The sequence below is a fragment of the Tamandua tetradactyla genome, chromosome 1 (genome assembly GCF_023851605.1).
Source record: "Tamandua tetradactyla isolate mTamTet1 chromosome 1, mTamTet1.pri, whole genome shotgun sequence".
Classification (NCBI taxonomy): domain Eukaryota; kingdom Metazoa; phylum Chordata; class Mammalia; order Pilosa; family Myrmecophagidae; genus Tamandua; species Tamandua tetradactyla.
This window is the reverse complement of record NC_135327.1, coordinates 50,480,219-50,503,423: the sequence shown is the minus strand read 5'-3', so window position 1 is coordinate 50,503,423 and position 23,205 is coordinate 50,480,219. Positions and strand designations below refer to the sequence as shown.

Here is a 23,205-nt window from a genome sequence, read left to right as displayed (position 1 = left end):
ACTTGAATTCAGAATTAATGTTTTCTGAAGCATTAAAAACACAAGATGGGAAAAAATACAGGGAGGAGACTCGAGCATACTTCTCCCCAGGTACAATTACAGATTTGAAATTGTTACCTCATCATGGCAAACCTCATACTTAATTTCCCAAATTTTGAATTTCTGTCACCCTATACCTTCAGTGGAGCCCTTCAGCAATGGTTTTACCTGGCTGCATGCCTTCAACACCTATTATTGCTTTATCCACGTGCTGTGAACTTGCTCCCCCAGACCAAGAGCAACAGAAAAGACCAGGAAGAATTTGGCTGTGTTTTGAGCAAAAATGCTTAGATATGTTCTTTCTGGTTGATGGAAACGAATAATTGAACATAACTCCAAAGAGTCAGCACCAAGTTTGAAAGCAGAAATTTGGCCTTCTGTTGTCAGAAATGTTAACAAATATATATTGAGTATCTTTGGTGTGCCAGAAGCTGCAGGGGATGTAAAGACTAAAATAAACCATTGTGCTGGTTTGAAACTATTATGTACCCCAGAAAAGCCATGCTCTTTTAATCCAATCTTGTGGGTGCAGACTTATTGTGGGTGGGATCTTTTGATTAGGTTGTTCCCATGGAGATGTTACCCCACCCATTCAAGGTGGGTCTTAAACCGCTTACTGAAGTTCTTTAAGAGAGGGATTTTTAGAGAAAGTTCAGTAACATACATCTGGAGATGCTAAACTAAGAGATGAGACCCAGAATTTTCCCGGAGAAGTTAAGTGAGGACCCACAGATGCTTGGAGAAAAAGCACTGGAATCAGAAGCTGAAAGCAAAGAACTGGGAGCAAAATCAGCTACTTGTGCTTTCCCAGCTGATAAAGGTGTTCCAGATACTGGCAACCTTTCTTCAAAGTCAAGTGTCTTTCTCTGGATACCTTAATTAGGACATTTTCGTGGACTTAGAACTGTAAACTTGCAACTTAACACATTTTGTAAAAGCCAATCCATTTATGGTATATTGCATTCTGGCAGCATTAGCAAACAGAAACAACCATATTGTCTGATCTCAAGAAGTTTACATTAGAGGAGGAAAATAAGTCAAATAACCGTTAGGCAGTTCTTAAAGCATGGTTCTTATCCTAATAGCATCAGCAATACCTGGAACCCTGTTAAAAATGAAATTCTCAGACCCCACCTTTGACCTTCTGAATCAGAATCTTGGGGACCCAGCAATTTGCATTATGACAGTCCTTCCAGGTGAGTCTGTGGCTGGCTAAAATTTAAGGACCATTGCTATAGCAAGCAATAGAGCACAAGTTCCATAAAAGAGAGATGAGTAAGGGGTAAATGGCATCCATTTTAGAAGAAGGATTGACTGACAGCATTTCTGTGACTCTTTCAAAGTTAGATAAGATATTGAAATTCATGGAGTGGAGTAAAGAGATGACATCTTGGGTAAATGAAACAGTATGAGCCAAGCAACAGAATCAGAACACCAGAAGGAAAATCAAAGAGTCGAGGTTGACTAGGATTGCTGGAGATGAGAGATGAAAACCAGAATAGGTTGAGCTCCTAAACTTCAGGCTATGGAGGGTGTTATTAACTCAGTGGGCAAAGGCAAGCCACTCAAGGCTTTTAAGCAGAAGCATAACAAGAGCGGAGGAGTGCTTTTGTGAGATCCATCTCAAGATTTCCATTAAATGACTTGGCATAGGAAGAAAGAGAATAAAAGTGAGGAAACAACTGTGGTGAAAATCTCAACAGTTTGGGAAGATGGTAATGAAAGTTCCAACCAGGAGGGCTGTGTGAAGAAATGTAAAAATGAGCAGAAAATTTTGAGAAGCTTAGGAAAACTGGGCAAATTGTGAAGATCAATTTGATCTAAATCAAATTGATTTAAATTTTGATTGGATTGATCTAAATCCTAGATCAATAGGATTTAGCAAGTAAATCAGTGTTAGGAGGAAAGGAATAGGAAGATTAATAATAAATTAGTCACGTCATAAGTCAAAGAATAAGAAAATGAGGAGGAAAAGCTGATTTGGGGGAGATTTGTTTTGAGCATGGTTACATCATGTAGCATCATGCATCATGAAGTTGGGAATGCAGGGATAGGGTTTATGCTAATATCTATAATATTTTGACCACATAGGCTATGTCTGTCACCGAGCTAAGTACATGACCTATGTCATGCAAACTTTATACTGATTTTATGAACTAGGCATTATTATGCATACTTTTATCATTTAAAGTTAGGTTCCATTGCCTATAACAGAAAATCCAAAATAAATACACAAGGTTTATCCTAGGATATAGAAAAATATAGGAGGCAGGCAGAGCAGTACAGATTTGGCAGCTCCACAAGTTACCAAGTAGCCAAGCTCCCTCTAATTTTCTACTTCACCTTCCTCTACTGCTGGAATCCATCCTCAAGGCCACTTCATCTTTCAAGATTGCTGCTGAAACACCAGCCACCAGAAACCATGGCAATGAATGCTTGTTGAGAGAAAGAATATAGAGAGTGGGAGGTTGGAAGAAAGGACCCTGGAGCTCAGCCTCAAGGAAGGGCCTGGAGGTTAACCAAGAAAGAGAGAATGGTTGAAACCTCCAGCACCATGTCAACAAAGACAAGGAAATGCCAGGTTCCAGAATGGAAGGGGAGGTCGGTAGGTGGTGTCCAATGGTGCAGACCATCAAGACAGAAAAATAGGATTTGGCATCCTTGGTGATCTTCAAAAGAAAAGTATTATTCAAATGTTCTATGACCGTAAATCTCAGAGTTAAGAAAATATTAGGTGGTGAAGTAGTAGAATGATAATTTTTCTTTCATGAAATTTGGTGACATAGGTTGTTCTAGTTTGCTAGCTGCTGGAATGCAACAGATGAGGCTCACATGCCATTGGCTCATGTCCACAGCAATAGAACTAGGCACCATCACCTGGCCAAGTTAACACCTGAACCTAACTACCACATGTCCACCCCTTGTCAACTTGGCAACTACACACATCACCTTAAACAATATTAAAGTGCAAAAAGTTCTCTTTGGCTGTGGACCTATGAATCTCAAAACTAGTTATCTCGTGCCGATAGGCAAAGGAGGGACAGTCACAGGATCCATAGGGAGAATTTGGAAGGAAAACCTGCAGGGCATACACCACTGGATTTCAAAGTCTGAAAGTCATTTATCCTTTGGCTTTAGAAAGTGGTAGTCCCACCCTTTCCAAGGGCCTATGCAGTGGCCCACCTCTTTCTGAATAAACTTCAGGGGACATTGAGGAGACCACCTTTTTCTCAGCTCCACCCTCTCCAGGCATCAGGGCCACACCTGGGCTCTCTCCCATTTCCGGGGTGCATGCTCAATCTCTTCATGTGGTGGCAGCCAGGCTCTTCACAGTCCCCAAGGAGCATGCTGTACCTTCTCCAAGGCCTGAGGTGGCACAATTCTTCCATTGCAATGAGGTAGGAGACTCATCCTCTCCATGTATATAGGTGGGTCCACTCTCCTAACTGAAGTTTCTTGGCTTCAGACCCAAGCTTCCGTGGTTCAAGCTCTGCAACCTCCAATTTGTCCCTTTTGTACCCCCCTTTGTCCTGATTGACAGTGGTTTCATTTACACCAACAGTCTCTTCAAGCACTCCAGGACTTCTCCATCATTCTTTTCACAGTTCCTCCAAAATCTTCCCCTTATCCATCCAAAAAACCTATTCCAACATATCTGGTGTTTGCAAACCACAGCAGCACCCCACTTCTCAAACCAAATCTGTTCTGGTTTGCTAGCTGCTGGAATGCAACAGATGAGGATCACATGCCATCAGCTCATGTCCACATGACACCTTCACCTGGCCAAGTTGACATCTGAACCTAACTACCTCACAGGGGAAAAGAGAAATGGGGGTAGTGACTAGGTTTAGAGGGGTTGAGGTAATGTTTTCAATATTACAAGACCTAAGCACAATATCCCTTATAACATCAAGTTTCAAGAGAGACTAGATTTAAATCGCTTGCTTGAGTGCGTGGTTGGGGACAGTGAAATACCTTTTGCATGGTCTGTAGCTCCAATCCAATTAAATCAAAGCAAGCATTTAAAGAGCTGATACTACGCTCTTTACAGGCTGTCTGATTAACTTGATTTTTGTTTTTCCCTCCAAAAACTGGATGGAAATTTATCTGGCTCTGGCTTTGGGTTCTTGAAGAAAATAAATTGCAAAGTGAGATTGTTTCCTTAGCCTTCTGCTCTTCCAAAGGTCCGCAAAGGCTCTCTGGGTGCTTTGCAAGGCTACAGAATCTGGGGTGGCAGGGCGGCTGCTCCAGTTCAGCAAAAATAAAAATCAGAGTAAAAGGCATTGCTTTTTTTTTTTTGCAGCTGACTGAGGCTTTGGTGCAGGAGATATTTCATTTGGTAGTTGCAGATAGAGAAGTTGGTTGCAGGGCAAAGTACAGAGTTCTCATCATTTCTTTATGAAGCCATTTTCTCTCCTCAAGTGGTATATTCCCAGAGGATTTTTCCCCCAACAAAGAGCTGTTGCTTCTGTAAGCACGCCTTGCTTTTAAGGCTGTTATAAAGATAGATAGTTGGACCAGAACTCTTGGTACCTTTCATTCCTTTCTCCCCCTAACTTTCCACCCCCCCACCCCCAATTCTTTTCCCAGCAACACTCATACTACATTATGAAAGGATGGCAGAGATGGGAACCTTCACAAATCTTTGCAATCCCAATTTTCTAACCTGGAACTAGTGCACCTTAGTATGCAGGAAGCTTGAAGTTGCCTGAGGAGAATCCAAATGTTCTGAATTTAAGCCAGCAACTCTTTTTCATTTTTACCATTTTAGCTGTTTTATATAGATCTTCGTACACGTGCATACTTGTTGAAATTAAACGTGCTTCATTTTTTATCTTTTTTTCTCCCTTCTGGAGAGAAAGTTACTTAACATTTTTGAACCTCCGTGTCTTCATTTATAAATGCCAATAACATAAACCTTGTGGAGTTGTCATAGAGATTATAATTAATCTCCTATAAAGCACAGCACACTTCCCCACATATCTGCACAAATACTTATGGTGATTGTACACTTTAAATAGCTGAACACTTTAAATAGCTGAACTATGAAGTATATAGGTTATACTTCAATAAAGCTGTTTAAAAAAGAATAAAACCAAAAAATACACTTATGACGCTTTTTCATAAATATTTAGGTTGACTGTGGAAATGGCTAACCTGGACAGCCAGAAGAATATTTATAAGGTTGGCATATGTCTTATCATTTATATCTTTAAAGTAAAATAAATAAGGGCATTGCTTTCTTTCAGCTTGTTCTATAATGCTAGCCCTGAAACTGTCTGCTGTATGACAACTCCTTTTTCCAAGCGTGATTTTAAAAGATCCAGTTAAAGGTGCCGGCTGCGTTCCTTGGAGCATCGTTCACAAGGTCACTTAACCCCTGAGCACCTGACCATCTTCCTGCACTAAAGTGAAGAGAACAGTCTTTTTGTCTGCCGTGATTTGGGGAGTATTGGGAGAAACCCTGGGCTATCATTTAGAGAAAGCTGGAGAATAATTTTTTTTTTACAAAGTTCAAAAAAAATCATCTCCGTTTATGGTGTACCAACTCAAAATTATGGTGTGGCAGCTATTCGTATTCCAGGGTACAGAGCAAAGATATTGAAACTTTAGGTTCAAAATGAAGTGTGGCAGGGAGGAGGATGTCCAATTACAAGTTTTTCTGATAGCCTTCACCGCTCCATTCTAAGGATAAAGGAAATATGATTTGCTTAACTTGTTTACTCAGGCATGGTTGTGCCAAGAGTAGTAGGGAAAGGAGAGAAGACTTGAAGCTGAGAAGACTAAATGAATATTCATGAGAAGCAAAAGAGAGAAGTTGTGGCACAACTGGAGACTTGGCAAGTGAGAGAGAAAGAGAAGGTTCGGGATGAGCCTTGAAAAGTGCAACTCTGGGGAGGGGAGAGAGTTGTGGGAGAATGATTGTTAGGAAGACGTGTTGGTAGAATGCAATGTGCTGTTTCTTCATCCTTCCATGAGAAATTGTCACAAGGGTTTCACGTTATTCTCCAAGGCTTTTGATTTAAGGCTCCAAGATTCATGTTCAAAAGACTGAAAAGTGAAAGCGGGGTAATTTAAGACAGCTCAGTTTATTCAGGTCACAAAACTGTATTTTTCTCTTAAGATTTTCCACAATGTGTTATACAAAGTAATTCGCAGTAAGGGCAATGATTAAGCAAAGAGTATTTTACAGCTTACTTTTCCTTCATTTGCTTTCTCCAGCTCTCAAGTGTTTTCTGCTCAGTCCATCTGTTATTCCATTTTGATTGTTTTTGGCAAACAGATGCAGGAGAGAAGAACATGATTGCTTATTCTGTTTTGTATAACCCCAGAGCTACAAACATTATTTTGGTCAGGTTTTCTTTTATAGGGAAAAATTATAGAAGACTGCCATTCACCAAAAACATCACTGGGAGTTTTCAATGGAAAACTTGGATTGTCTAGCTTATCCTCACAAATTATCTGATTCTATGAGTCTCTACACCTTTCCTTGGACTTGGACTATATATCTCTATAAATTATAGATAACTGATAGGACTGCAAATTATTCTCACCCATAAACATGCCAGCGAATTTCATGGAGGTTCAACTGATTTCCCTCCTCTACTGTGGAAGAAGCCATTTTTGGTATCAATTAAGCAAATTCAAATTCATTTCAGCATTCCTAGTTGCCTCATAAGTGTCTGCTCTTTGGATTCTCCTTGGAACTGATCATAACCTCTTATTGGTGCCCCATTAATTAATGCATTAAAATCATTGACTCTTGTCCATTTCGTATTTTCATGGGCAGCATTAGTTTATCTTTTCTAAAAAAGTACCCTTTAACATTTTCATAAGTGGACTTCATTTAAGCCTCTAGGAACACAGCTGAAAGTTAGTCTGACTTGCGTTTGACACAATAAAGTGACTACTTTGGAGTGGGACACAACATTGGGCAGCTGGGAAGCAGCTTTGCTGAACTGACCTCCCTACCTCAGTTAAGAGTCTCAATTTCCAGGGAAACCCAGGGGAACCTCGTTACGGTCTGCATGACATTTTTAAATCTGAAGTTCAGTTTGACTTTCAAGTATCACACAGTAGGGGAAAAAAACCACCATGAATCCAAAATGAAACTGAATAATATATTTCAGCTCTGCACTACATCATCTAGTCTAACGTGAAAGAAATTCCATCTCAATTTACAGTGACCTGCTATTTGGCGTGAACTAAGCCATCCTTGAAAAGCTCAGCAGGTACGCTCATTGCTGAACCAAGGGGGAGCAGGAGATTTGGAAGTTTCAAATTCCCCCAAGGGTTGTTTTGGGAAAATGCATATACAATGAATGGGTTGTTTTGTGTGGGGGGGGGGGGGGGGGGAGTGTATTTAAAGGATGGATTTAGCTTACACTAAAAAGTTACTTTAATTCTTTTTCATTTTCATGAAAGGAAGTAAAAGTAACATCAGAGAAATGTGCTGACAATTCTCAGTGGATGAAACAGCTGCCATCTTGAGACAGAAGTTGCCAGAAAACAGAAAATGATGCAAAAAGTTTATCTCACACACATTATCCTTTCAGAATTAGAAACACATGCCCTGTGCTTTCTACTATATCGGAACATGAAGCCACATTCTGCCACTTTGATTCAATATTTGATCTGTCTAAGGCACCCTTGGCTTCTTTATTACATTCACACTGTTTTTATTTGTCTTTGGCTCTTGGTTAGGGGTTTGCAAACTACAGCCTGGCCCAGCCTATTGTCCAAATCTAACCCATCAAGTGTTTTTATAGATTGTTTTATTGGCCTGCAGCCACACCCATGTGTTTATGTTTGTAGATGGCTGCTTTTGTTATAGAGTTGAGTAGTTGCAACAGATGACCCACACAACCTAAAGTATTTACTATCTGGTCCTTGACACCAAATATTTGTCAATCTTTGACCTGGGAATAGGGCATTATTTTACAATGGATCAGAATTCACACACTTTTTTTTTTTTTTCCTTCCTTATAAGTCTGGAATAATTTTTTTTCCCTTAGCAGCAGCCTTAGTAAAAAGCATGGAATCCACAAGGTTTCTTCAGAGAAAAGGTGCATCGAAGCAATTTAAACACCACATATCTACGACTGAAAAGTATGTGCATTGCAGCCTCACTGTGCAATGCAGTCAGCTTGAAATATAGGTTCTCAGAATCTCCTTCAGAATTAGTTAACATATTGAAAGCAGAGAAATACCACATTTATTTCTAAGAAGAAAGCTTATGACTCATTTAACTCCTCAACACTCCAAATTGCATACTTCTCTTTGATTATAAAAACATCAACACGGGTCAGGCAACGGTGGTTCCAGTGGCAGAATTCTCACTTGCCATGCCAGAGACCTGGGTTCGATTCCTGGAGACTGCCCATACCAACCAACCAACAAACAAAAAACCACATCAACTCAGACTCTGGTATTCAGCTCACCTGTCTTCTGATATTTTTCCCCAAGAATTTGCTCTATATGTCAGGCAGCAGAGAATTATACTTTACAGAAGTAGTTAGAATAGCTTCTGACTTTCACTTCATAGATTTATGTACAAAAATAAAATAAGTTTACACAACTGATTACTATTTGGAAATGCTATTGGAGCAAAGTTTTTAAAGTATCAGCCTAGACTAATTGCAGGCCTTACCTTCTCAGGTCATTGGGCCTGGACTTAAGTGTAAAGAACTGGGGCATTTATATACCTACTGCAGAAGGGACTCCAGAGGAGAGTGAAAACTTGCACCAGTTTGAAACTGTAGTGTACACCAGAAAAGCCATGTTCTTAAATCCTGATTTAATATTGTAGGGTGGGATCTTTTTGATTAAGTTGTTTCTATGGAGATGTGACCTACCCAATTGTGGGTAAGGCCTTTTGATTTGGTGATTTACAGGGGGACATGTCACCACCTGTTCAAAGTGGGGTTGCTTACTGGAGTCCTTTAAGAGGGAATAATTTGGGGAAAAGCTTCAGAACTTACAGAGACAGAGACCTCTGGAGATGCAGAATGAAAGTCTCCTTCCAGGAAGCTGTTTTGAAACCAGAAACCAAAGGACCAGCAGACAGCAGCCACATACCTTCCCAGATTGGCCTTTCATAAGTCAAGGTATCTTTCTCTGAAGGCCTAAGTTGGACATTTTTATGGCCTGAGAACTGTAAATTTGCAACTTAATAAATTCCCTTTATAAAAGCCAACTCATTTCTGGTATGTTGTTTCTCCAGCAGCATGTGTCAGTTTGAAAGTGTTGTGTACCCCAGAAAAAACATGTCCTTTAATCCTGAGTCCAAATTGATCTAACCCCTTTGACTAGATCATGTCCGTGGAGCCGTGGTGCACCCAGTTGTGGGTGTGGCCGTGTGGTTAGATGGACATATGACTCCACCCATTCAGGGTGGGCCTTGATTAGTTTATTGGAGTCTTTTAAAAGAGAAAGCTTTTTGAAGAAAGCACAGAGCCCATGTAGATGCTTGGAGAACAGTTACTTAAGAGCTGACAGAGATGTGGACGTTTGGAGATGCTTGGAGAGCCAACAGGGAACAGATGCCTAGACACGGGCAGAGCCCAGCCAACATCACAATGTGCCTTCCCATGAGATGCTAAGCCAGCCAGAACCCAGAGTTGTGTCCTGGAGGAACTGAGTGAAGGCCACAGACGCTTAGAGAAGAAACTACTGACATCAGAAGTGGAAGCAACAAACTGGGAACAAGGATCAGCAAGCAAGGAAGGAAAGATACTTCCTTAAGCCAAAGTATCTTTCACTGGATGCCTTCGTTAAGACATATTCATGGTCTTAGAACTGTAAACTTGCAACTTATTAAATTCCCTTTTTAAAAGCCATTCCATTTCTGGTATATTGCTTTCCAGCAGCATTAGCAAACGAATACACAAACTAAAACAAAACCCACTAAGAAAGAACAAAGAAAATACAAAGACAAGGGAGCTTTGACTAAAACTTTTAACTTCTACTCAGTAAGAACTGGGTGTCCAGAAAAATGCACGCTTTTAATAATAGCTCTTCTTGGTGGTTGAAGGTTATACTTGCACACACAAAAGATCAGATGCTGCCAGTGCCCCACCTATGTCCTATATCCCCCTTGTCCTCGTAATAATCACTCTAGAGTCCCCTCTGCCCACTGGTATATACATGTTCCAGTCCTTTTACCCTTCCAGGTAGAATAACCATGATGGTCTATATTGGCTTCCAAAGTTTCCCCAGCAGTATATAACTCCAAAGCAGTAGCTGGCTTAGTAGCATAAATATGGTTGGCTCCTTTACCTTCCCCTGTCTCATTTCCATATTCCCCAACTAGTGTTTCCGTTCACCTCCTAGATAAACCAAAATGTTCACCTCCAAAATTGTACTCAAATCCTTCCTCGGATCTGTTTCCTGGAAGAACCAAAAACAAACACAATACCTGCTCAGGAAACATTCATGTATCATTCAAGCCTTTCAAATATTTCTAAATTTTGTAATTTATTGAGGTTTTCTTTCTGCCCTGATTTTTTTTTAATGTGCTCAATTTCATGGGCAGTTAGAATGTATATGCTCTACTTTCAGGGTACAGAGTTTGATGCATATAGCAACAGTTCAACTTTAAAATTGCTATTCAGACCATCCATACCCTTTCTTATTTTTTCATCCTCTCAAACTATTACAAACTGAAAGAGTTGACTTGAAGTCCTCTACTACCAGAATGCTTGTCTATTTCTCTTTGTATCTTCTCTAATTTCTGCGTTATGAGCGTTGTTGCTATGTTACTTGGTGCATAGATATTCATAAAAGATGCTTTATATGCATTGCACCCTTCAGAATTACAAAGTACCCACTGATTTTGGGCTGAATTCCACCTTTTCTGAAATATGATCATAATTCCTCTGACTTTTTTCCCTATGAGTTTTGTTCAAATTTTATTTTTGACCATTCTTTATCACATTTTTAGGTGTGTCCCTTATATATAGCATAGAGTTTGTGTTTGCTTTATAATCTGATCTAAAATTCTTGAGTAATGGTTAAACGATCAGAAAGCAAAACAACAAAATTGCTGACCCAGTGACTTCTAGTATGAATAAGGCTACATAAGTAAACCTCTTTTTTATTTGTTGAGATGTTGTGTGTATTTGATCGTGATTCTGTCATAATAGCTCACATTTTGCATTTTTATATATTGCAAAGATCTTCACTATTAAGTCTATTTCCTTTGCTCAGTTTTCTATATGTGGTTCTGAGATTTAGGAAGGTTTGCAGCTCTGTTCTGGTAGTTACCTTTATTAATGCATTTAATCCATGCATTAATTAAATTTAATTAAATAAATTAAATCCCTGCCATGAACATGATACACTGTTTTCCTCTTCTTTTCCCAGTCCTTTCCTCTTCTATAATACCAATTTTAGTTGACAATATTACCTTTCTTACTGTTAACTTTGTACTGTTAAAAATGTGTAGATGGATAGGCCATGATGGCTCAGCAGGGAGAGGTCTCGCCTGCCCTGATGGACACCCGGGTTCAAGTCTCTGTGCCTGCCCGTGCAAAAAAAAAAAGGTGTAAATATCTAATACCGCTTTGAATGGTGTCCTTTGACTCACAATTATAAAAGGTGACACCATTAGCAGACCTATTGTAACTCCTATCTTCTCCCCCGGCCCCAATTTTTGTCAGTTGTGACATTTCTCTATTGTCTCTAGTCATTTCAGGGTGAGCCCATCACCTTCAGAAAATACCTTCTGAGATCTGTTTTTCTCTGTGTACTCTCACTAATCTCCGTGAAGTGTCCTTCACTTTCTCCTATCAGCTTCTGCTCCTCTCTGTTCTTTTTTTAATTTTGCGGCCTCTGGATTATCTTTGTCTTCCAGAATCATTGAAAATGGAATGAGAGTGGGGCAGGAGGGGTGGTATTCTCCTTGAAGATTCTGTATAGTTTTCAAGAGGAGAAGAAGAAAGAGGTTTACTTATATCGTGTTCCTCGTACTAGAAGTCACTGGGTTGGCAATTTTGTTGATTTGCTTTCTGATCATTTAACCATTACTTCCTATCCATTTAGGACTGAGTCTTTCAGAAACATAAAAGGAGTACTCTCTTCATAGGAATTGGAGGTGTTTCAACATGACAATGAGGCAATCATTGAGGGGCCACCTTCTTGGTACCTCCCAATGTATAGTAGTAGTAGATTGCTCTCTGTTCTAACTAGACAATTTCTGGGCCAATTTCCAACTATTCCTCTTCTGGCATTAACCATTTTGCACTCTGCCTAGTTTTACAAGTCTATATTCACAGAGTTATGGATCACTAGCAATAAAAGAGATACTGAAGTTTATATTATCAAAGAAATTTCAGCCAATAATATTTTTTATTGGAAGAGAACTGTCTTATACTTATTCTTACTTATTCAAGAAACATTAAAACTTTGAACATAATTGTAACTCTAAGGTAAAAATGACAGCAAGTGAACATTTCCCCTTAGAGTACTTTGGACAAGTAAAATAAATTGTAAAGTGTTGTTTGCCCAAAATGTTAGACAATTGAGAAGAAAACCTATTGGTTAGGTTACTTTTACTCATTTTCAATCCCTTCTGTTTTCTGTAATATTTGCCCAACGTGCATGATATTGTAACAGGCGTCTGATGGCAATTGACTGGTAAGGAAATTCAGGTTGCTGTTCTAAGATAAACTATAGAGCATGACTTTCAGCATAGTCTTATTTCCATGCTAAGTGTATGGCAAAACTAAAAAAAAAAAAAATTATCTACGCAAGAGTGCTTGGCTATGTTTATTTTGGCTAATACAAGGAGCCTAAAGATTACTCCATGTAATAGGCTTACCTTAAATGCCCTGAAACTCACCATAAAGAATTTCAAACTCAGAGGAGAGGTATATCAGGGTGGAATATGAGGATGGGGGAAATGCACTTACTACAATGACATTTTACTTAAAACAAAACAAACCACCACAAAAACCATTCCAGGTTTTTTGTTAAAGATTTTCCCTCAACTTTCAGGGACACCTGTTTTAAGATAAAAAGAAAGAGGGAGATTGGTCTCTTCTCTATGATCAAGCCACTTCATTCAAGAACTTTTCCTGATTAGCAGTCATGTATCCTGCTGAGATGTAAGTCTGGACATGCTGAGTCTAGAATGATGCTGTCACCTAAGATGCTCACAGCTCTCAGCTTCCAAAGACATAAACTGGAAAAGTGCAGTGTATGACAGAGCTCTTAAAAAGTACAGGATGTGTTGGAACATAGCTATCAGCTGATTATTTTCAAACAGAAAGAAGCTTTGTAACTATCACCCAAAAGCTGGCTGTGGGCAAAACTGCAAAGCAAATGAAATGTATCTCCACATATCTCTCCATTCTCCTCTTTGTACCTTCCTTCTCTACATCTTGAAGCATCTCAACTCAAAATCTAAAGCTCTGTCTCTGAACTCCTATCCAAACTCAAAGATGTAAGGTCTTGGAATATGATATTATCAACACCTCCCCACCCCCACAGACTGTCCCTGCTGGCAGGATGGCACTGGGCATGATCTCCAACCCATAGGCTCTGTATTTGCTTGCCATAATTTAGTTTTATACTTTCTGCAAATCTAAAGACAATATCTCAGAATAGCCTCTGGTCGCTTTCCAGCTGTTGACTGGTTGAGGCAGGCTCTGGGTATCACCTCCAGATATAGCCATATGGTGACTGGCCTGCAGGCTCAGTCAGAAAGCCCAGGATGGGCTGTTGCAGGGGCCACTAGGATGCACAGCGAGGTACAGGAAGTGACATCCATGCATCATTCTGTAATTGCAAAGTTAGTACTTAACTAATGATTATGATTATTAAATCATTATATAGATGTTTCCTTTTAGTTTCTAAGTGTATTAAAATAGACAGAGAAATGCCTGAAATTTCTGAACTGTAATCCAGCTACCTTGATCTCTGATATTAACTGTAGAGCCTTTAATTGTGCCCTTGTGATTGCAAAACCTTGTGACTAGCCCTCATTTGTACCCATTTTATCTACTATAAGCTAGTTGCCTTAATCTTTGATGATTGTATAACCTTTATCTTGTACCCTTGTGATTATAAAAATCTTGAGGCTGACCCTTATCTGTTCCCATTTATTCAGTTTTTTAACCTTAGAGTCTTGTCATCACTAAAGACAGTCCCTAATGTTTATTAATGAAGGGTCTTGGGTCAGCCCAGAACTAACCCACTCCAAGTCCAAAGCTATCTTGATAACTGAGACTGGATCTAACAGAAATGGGCCCAACTGACATGAACTGTAGTTTAGATTTTAACCTATAAGTCACCTATACCTCATTATAATACTAAAACTCACACCCATCATCATATTAAGGCCACTATTTTCTTACATCCGTTTGTGACTAAGCCTGTGACCACTCTGTGCCTGCTCAATAATTAGATCACCTCTAATTGTATCATGTGGGGCCACTGTGCTCACTATCCTAAAACCTGCTCATCTTTTATGCTATAAAACTATCAGAATTACTGCAGTTCAGGGAGACAGATTTTGGGCTTTTAGCCCATCTGATCTCCTGCTTTATGCCTAGCAATAAATTTTTTCTCTCTTTGAAACCCCAATGTCTCAAGAATTGCTCATTTGAGCATGAGTATTCTCATGACATGGTGGTTGGAGTAAGTGATCCAAAAGGGGGGGCAGGGCATACAAGAGAGTGACCAGAACGGAAGCCACAGTCTTTGATAACCTAATCTCCAAAGTGACAGGCTATCACCTCTGCCATATTCAACTCGTCACAAAGAGCCACCGACATAGAAACAGACTACACAAGGATGTGAACATCAAGAGGCAGAGTCATTAAGCACTGTCCTTGGGGGCCAAAGACCAAACCTATTGCGGTGCCTAGAACATACCTGATGCTGAATATATACTTGGGTAATTAATGGACTAATGTATGAATATTGGTTATCTTTCCTTTCTCTTCCAATTTTTGTGTTTACTTGTGTTTTTATTTTATCTTCCGTTGTTTTGGTAACAATTAATTTGGGGGGCAGTTGTTATTAGTGAAACTAATTCCTTGGCGATTGCTTCTCTACATTGGAGTTTTAGCATTTTTCATACTTAGCTTTGCTTTATAGTATGTATCCATCAATCGATCTCTTTTTCTCTTCTTTTTCAATTTAGATTCTGTATGAGACAGGAATTCCAGACTCAATTTACATTTGGAAAAAACCCTCAAATTACCCCTAAAAGATGGTCTGCATCCCTTTTAAGTATAACACAATAGTTTTTCCTCCAGAGTTGGAATTCTTTATTTGGTTAAAGTACAGTGAAAGTAGTTGGCTTGGAATTAGGGAACATGTTGTATGAATAATTGTGTGTCTTTAAACACAAAAATTATATTCATATCAGCTACACAGTAAATACAGATACACACACACAAGAGGCATCAGGGACTGAAGAGGCTGAGGGAGTAGAGATTCACATCTCCCACGTCACAGGGACCATGGGGCACCCTCATTTAGTGGGATGGGAGCCACTTAAAAGATTGTTTATCTCTATCTATCTATTTTCTGTCAAATTGAATGTGTAAGTTGAATGCATTTGTGATTCAATACTGACATTTTGAAATGTACAGAAGTTTTCTGGTTCCTCTGTCATCTATAAGTATCGAATTATTAGACTTTTAGGATTTGATTTCTCATTGTTTGCTTTGTTTTTCTGGCATTACAGAACTCAGAGCTTTTCCCTGCTTGCTGATTGATGCTAACCCAATAATGTCTCAGAATTGTTCTAGTGTTCCAGTGTTCTACAAAGCCAAAGTGCTTTCTGTAGAATATGATGAAATATTGAGAGATTTTATTCCTACCATGCAAACAATACTTTAGCACAACATTATATGTTTGGTAATTTTTAAGTTTTTATTGATATGGAGCATTACATATAATTAAATTTATACAGTTTGAAAAGCCATAGAATATCATAATTTAAAGTATCCAAATCCAAATCCATAAAAACACATGTACACAAATGAATAAACTTTTGAACAAAACCTATCCCTTAATATTGGTTTGGTTTATGCTCATTTGTCTAGTTGTCAGCTAGTCCTCCCTGGCAAATAACCAATGGAACCTGACAAACATTTAAGAAAATGTAATATTAAAAGATATATATGGTAGAAAACAAGTTTGAGACAAAAATCTCCTTCATTTATTTTTTCCCAAATAGGAAGTTTGTTTCATTTTAGTCATGTGCTTGCTCACAGTAAAGCAATGTTCCATTGCAGCTGAGTGCACTGTCCCACTCTCTTATGAGCAGAGTAGAAGGCTGAAGGTCATAAAACCCTGACTGCCTACCTTCTACTATCCTTCTCTAAAATGGTAGCAGATGCTACCTTTTTAAAAGGCATCCACTACCTGGAAATCTAGAGCTTGCATCTTCCATGGAGAGTGCTGAGGACTGACTCTTGTCCCCACTAAAAACATGCTCGAGTCCTAATCTGCATTCCTGTGGCTGTGAACCCATTTGTAAATAGGACCTTTGAAGATGATATTATTAGTTAAGGTGTGAATTTATCTGTGATAGGATCTCTGAAGATCCTGTGAAGAGGATACCAAATTAAATCTGGGTGGCTCTTCATCCATATGACTGGAGTCCTTATAAGCAAAGGAAATGTGGACATAGTAGAAGCCAGAAGTGAGTGGAAATCAGAGGAGCAGACACAAGGAGAAAGAGTTTGCCATGTGACTGAGGGTTGCCAGAACTGCAGATGCTGGGAGAAAGCAAGCCCCGACAGAACCTTGATGCTAGACTTCTGGCCTCCAAAACCGTGGGACAATACCTTTGTGTTGTTCAAGCCATCCAGTCCATGGGATTTGTCGTAGTAGCCCTGGCAAACCAGGACAGAGAGCAAGTACTTCCCTAGTTGTTACACAATCTTTGTTTTCTGATTGATGGTTTTACCACTAGCCCTGTGTGTTAGTTAGATTCAGTTGTCAACTTGGCCAGGTGAGCATACCTAGTCTTGTTGCTGCGGACATAAGCCAGTGGTACGTGAACCTCATCTGTTGCCAATTACATCTGCAGTCAGCTAGGAGGCGTGTCTGCTGCAATGAGTGATGTTTGACTTAATTGGCTGGTGCTTAAATGAGAGATCGCAACGTAGCACTGCTAGCAGCTCAGCATTCCTCATCTCGGCACTCGCAGCTCAGCCCAGGCCTTTGGAGATGCAGAAAGAAGTCACCCCGGGGAAAGTTGTTGGAACCCAGGGGCCTGGAGAGAAGACCAGCAGAGACCATCCTGAGCCTTCCACATAAGAAAGAACCTCAGTGGAAAGTTAGCTGCCTTTCCTCTGAAGAACCAACAAAATAAATTCTATTTTATTAAAAGCCAATCTGTCTCTGGTGTGTTGCATTCCGGCAGCTAGCAAACTAGAACACCCTGGTGAACACCTGGTGCTGATATACAGACAGATGCAAACACACCTTGCTCAAGGGAAAGGAGCTTTGACTCAACTGGCTTCTGTAAAGAGAATATTAGTAGAATGTGGACACCACGAGGCAATGGTCTCTCTCTGTTGTGCTCACTGAGGTTTCCCCAGAAAGGCGCCTACCTAGCACATGGTAGACACTCGACAAACATTTGTTGAATGATTTTATGGTTGGAACAAAGCTTCTAGGTTCCGTTTCTGTAATATGGTTTGTTTAATTTACATACCTTTAATGACCAATTTTAAGATTCTATTTATTCTGTTCTCACTGACATGGAATAATTAGAATAAGCAAATTCGTAGTGTCATAAACTAGGATACAGGGTTCCAGGGACCCAGGGAAGGGTGGAGAATGAGGAGTTAATGCTTAATTGGTACAGAGTTCTATACGGATGATGGGGAAGTTTTAGTGAGGGATGGTGGTGACAGTTTCACAGCAGAGTGAATAATTAATACTGCTGAATGATATATATGAATGTTGTTGAAAGATGAAATGTTAGGTTGTGTATATGTTACTAGGATAAAATATTTTTAAGAACAGAGGATTGTACAATGCAAACAGTGAACGCTAATGTAAAAACTGTGGACTACAGTGATTAGTACAAGTATAACAATATTTTTCACCAGTTGTAATAAAGGTACCACACAGCAAAGTGATAATAACAGGGGCTGGAAGCATATCTGGGATCTATATATTTTTCTGCGGGATTTTTCTGTAAACCTACAACTTCTCTAATAAAAAAAAGTAATTACTTTTTTAAGATTCTCTTCCCACACACACCAAGTAGTGGACATGCAAACATCTGTATAATAGGGCCACTGGCCTCTTTAGCCAGATAATAACTTATCCAAGGTTTTCATTCTAAACCCCCAATAATAAGATAAAATACACTTTTTTTTCTTGTTTTTTTTTTTTGCATGGGCAGGTAGCAGGAATAAAATACACTTTTAAACTCACCTAATATGGTATCAAACCTACTCTGAAATCTTAGCATGCTAATTTTTCTATAAATTCTAATGAATACTCTTCACTGATGTTAACTTTTCAATTTCAATACATTCATCGTTTCAGATGTTATTAGTTTAAGGTCATTCCTTTCAAACAACTCCATGATGTGATACAATGTTGATTAGTCTCAATCTATTTTGTTTCAACACAAATCAGAATTGTGCACAAGCATTAAATTCAGTTAGAGCCCCATTTATTCCCCTGCCATTTTTGTCATTGTGGTATCCACAATATCCTGTCTTAGCCTGGTTTCCTCTTAAAAGTTGAATGTGAAATAATGTAGGTAGTTTGTTCGGGAAGTAATCCCAAGGAACAGGAGTGAAGGATAGGGTAAGGGTATCAGGGCAAGAGGGAGAGACAAAATAAGAATAGTTTATGAGTGAGCCACCACTATTCAACAAGGCTTTCTGAAGAACTCTTATAAAATATATCTCAGGGACAAAAGAGGGAAGACTTACCCATCCATCAGCTTCCATTCCCCATTAGTTAAAGGCCCACCACCATCACTGCCCACAACATCAGAGATGCATGTGTATTAGTACTGAGAAGTTCCCAAGGGAATTTCCAAGAAAGGGCCATGTACCTTCCCAAAGTTGGTCAAGCTGTGTTCTAAGATGATCACTGGCAGTGGATGGAGTAAGAGGTGGGGCTAAAATGATTCACAGATAAGCACAAGAGCTAAGCAGTATACTTTTACTTCCAGCTGGGATTTAATGATCTCTTTCCTACTGTCAGGTAAATTATCCTTAGTTTATGAGACTTTACAGATGATGAGAGGAGTATGACATAATGAGTAAGATTGTTGGGTTTTGGAATCAAGAAACCAGGTCTCTAACCTTGAACAATCCACTCACTGTGTGTTCCAAGCTCTAAATTCTATTATAGAATTAAGATAACCACATTTACCTCATGTTTATTGTAAGGATGAGTTGAAATAATATACAGAAAGTGGGTAGCTCAGGGCATGACATATAGGAAGCTTACATTAAACACTGGCAATTATTATTCCCAATTTATGATAATTGTATCTCTACAATCATTACCACCCCCCAAAATAGCTCTGCTCAGTTAAAGTTTCCTTTCCAATTAAAAAAAAAAAGAAACTTAATTTATTTCTTCAAAATGGCCAGAGTAAAAGAGTTGGGAATGGTTAAAGAAGTACTAGCTCAAGTTAATTATCTTTGGCAAAATGGAGGAAGTATTTATATTTTATAGATATTTCAAACAACAGTTAAAAAAAAAAAGCAATCATTTAGTAAGGCCCTCTTAAATTAACACACTGGACTGAGTGGAGTGTGATTACCTAGAAGTACGATCAACAGTTCTTGTGCTCAAGGAGTTAAAATTCTAGGCAGAGAGAAATAACATTAATATGATACCCAACAGTATGAAAGATAAATAAAGGGTCAAGAGATCAAGCAAAGTACTACAGCAAAGCAGTTCGTGACTAAATTAATAAGTGATTTTTACCAACATTAAATGCCAGTGAACAATGGCTCCAACTTTGAGAGATTAGGGATGCCGTTCCTAGCAAATTTCAACATCAGGGTTGTTAGAACTGAATTTTGTTGGAAAGAGTGTTAGGTAGCATCGGAGCAAAACCCTGGAGACAAGAAAGATAAGGTGTGGCCCCAAGACCATGAATTCATCCTCGCTCATGTTTTCAGTTCGAAATGAGCAATACAAAGCTAACAATAGTAACAGCAAGATGAAAAGGGTTTCGTGTTTATTTACAGCCCTTTCACTATGAGAAGACTGTGTTGAACTGTTGGGGAGTTTATTATTGTGTATTAATGGAGGAAAATATATTGAGGTCAGTTGTAGAAAAGAAATTTGTGCAGTCAATGAATTCAGGCAAATGTATTGAGGTCACCCACCAAGAACTTGTGGAGAAATAGATGAAATGAGGAGAAAAGTGCAAATAATGTACGTTCTTAGACCACAAAAGTGAATTGAGCCAGAACATAGTTGGACCAAACAAGAGTCCCAGAGACATTGAACATTTACCCAGTTGGGGTTGTCTCGGAAAGGACCTGCCCTACCTGCCTTAGAACTGTAAATTTGTAACTTAATAAATTCCCTTTATAAATGCTAACCCATTTCTGGTATATTGCATTTCCAGTAGCATTAACAAAATAAAACAGCATTGCTGCCAGGAAGGAACCTTGAGCTTGGAAATGAGAAGGGCTAGCTTTAGGAGCACAGCAGTCCCAGACGATGCCCTTCACTCTCACCCAAGAAGGTTGGTCTGCCAATATGGTAGTGGGAACAGCACAGAAATCAATATTAATGGCTCTCATTTTATTTGACCTTCACAACCCTGATGGATGTGCACTATCATCCCTATTCTACAAATAAGAAAACTGAGCTCCAGAAAGATTAAACGCTTTTTATAGTCACATCTCTTCTAAGAAATAGAGCACATGGATGCTGTGACTACAAGAGGCAATGCCACCAAGCTTTTGATGAAGCAACATTTTTCTATCTTGTCCATGAATAGTTTCTGCAATACAACCTGCTGGGTCTCTTTTCTGTACTTAGTACGTTTAGGACTTGGGCAAAGAGGTCCATATGGTCTCTCGGGGAGGCCAATGTATTTTTCATTCCCTCAAATATTTTCATTTTGCTTCAGTCTATCAATAGTTCATTTCTCATTTTGAGTTTATTAAAACATATCCCCTCTTCCCAGACAATGGGGAGTCTGAATCAACAATAACAATGTTTGTGGGCAGGGAATCTGCAGAGGGATACACAGCATGAAATTGCAATGTGAAGGATCAATTTTATAACATTCTGGGATTCTTTAAAAAAGACAAAGCCAATACAGGGCTTGTTGCCATAAATCGTAAACATAGTCTTTTGTGTTGGAGCACCTTCCTAATGGAGGCCGCTGTAGTATGAGGAAGAAAGTGTGTTTGAGTTTTTACGCCATTGCCTGCTAATCATGTGATGATGATGATGATGGATGGGCATTGGAGCTTAGTTTTGTCTTCAATAAAATAAGGATAATAGTTACCTCATTGGGATGTTGTGAAAGTTATACCAAGTGCAGCATCACAATCTCCACTCAGTTACCATTCCCTGGCCACATCACCATTCCATCAGCATTCCCTAATAAATAGCAGGAAAAATAGGGAAAAGAAAGAAAGAAAGAAAGAAAACTAAGCCCCCGCATCTTAACCATAATCCTAAATATCTGATCCTCTTTTTTATTTCCATCTAATTTTCATTTGATTCATTTACATTTATCTCTTAATATTTAGAAATGTACTATTTCACGTTTGTTGGAAAGGCCTTTGAACTACACATTAGCAATATTCTTTCATTGTAAAGCAAAAGCATAAAGGTTAATATAAACTATATGTAGTTTATGTTGTCTTCTGTGCTTCCACTTTGTAAAGAAGTAGATTCCTGCAATCAATATGAAATAAACACATAAAACCAAAGAACAGCAAATAGAAGTAAGCTTCGATAAACTCAGAGCCTTAAAATGTAGATAAAAGGGGACCTAGAATAGAGAGAAGCTAGAGAAGGGTTACCTAATATGTACAGACTTGTTAACGAGATCAAACTTAAGTGTATGGGAATTGTGCCAGTTTGAAAGTATTATGTACCCCAGAAAAGCTATGTTTTAATGCTTATTCAATCTTGTGGTGGCAGCCATTTCTTTTAAACCTGATTCAATATTGCAGGGTAGAAATTTTTGTTTAGATAATCTCCACAGAGATGTGACACATCCAGTTCTGGGTATGACCATTTGATTAGATGGAGATGTGACTCCATCCATTCAAGGGAGGTCTTGATTAGTTTACTGGAGTCCTTTAAAAGGGGAAACATTTTGGAGAAAGCTCACAGCCGACAGAGCAGAGTAGACACAGACACTTTAAGAACAGTTGCTTCAGAGCCAACATGAGACCCAGGGCCCAGCAGATGTCACCATATGCCTTGCCATGAGATACTAAGCAGGCCAGAATCCAGAGTTGTGTCCCAGAGGAGCTAAGTGAAGGCCCACAGATGCCAAATGAGAAACCCCTACAGGAAACAGAGGCTGAAAGCAATGGTACCCAGGAGTAAGGGACCAACAGATGCCAGCCACGTGCTTTCCCAGCTGACACAGGTGTTCTGGACAGCATCACCCTTTCTTGAGTGAAGGTAGCCTCCTGTTGGTGCCTTAGTTTGGACATTTTCTCAGCCTTAGAACTATAAACTTGCAACTGAATAAATCACCTTAATAAAACTTGATCCATTTCTGGTATATTGCATCCTGGCAGCTTAACAAACTAATGCAGGAATGGATAGAGGTGATGACAGTTTGTTAGTGGGATTATAAGTAATAGTACTTTACTGAAGGTGAATATGATCAAAAGGGGTTGTTTAAAGCAATATATCTCACCTATTAGCACTATAAATATGTCATTTCTTGCATGAACTACTTCAAAGGTATGACACTTGTACAAAGAGTCACTAAATAAAATAAGGTTTCAGTGGCTAAGATATTTCAAATAGAGTTGAGAAGTTATTCTAGAGGTTACTCTTATGCAAGTTTCAGCTAGATATTGCAAATTGCCACAGTATGCCAAGCTTTGACCAATAGTTGGAAACTATAATGTTTCTGAAAACCCTGAAGAAAACCCAGGGCTCTATCTGAGACTCTATAATAGCTTCACTCAGTTTATTTTTCAGAAACCTAAAACCTCCAGATTG

General features: G+C 39.1%; 1 long non-coding RNA gene across 2 annotated transcripts in view; it reads right to left on the bottom strand.

Moving 5' to 3' along the window:
* The window catches only part of LOC143646438 (uncharacterized), a 31,189-nt gene extending 11,616 nt beyond the window's left edge, over positions 1–19,573 (bottom strand). The window contains exons 1-2 of one of the 2 annotated variants that reach the window (XR_013157469.1): positions 19,085–19,573; positions 11,762–11,950 (exon numbers count right to left, since the gene is read on the bottom strand). This is a non-coding gene — a long non-coding RNA (uncharacterized LOC143646438). The remainder of the gene's footprint in view (positions 1–11,761; positions 11,951–19,084) is intronic. The other variant, XR_013157468.1, reaches the window with a different exon arrangement.
* Between the last annotated feature and the right edge of the window lie 3,632 nt (positions 19,574–23,205).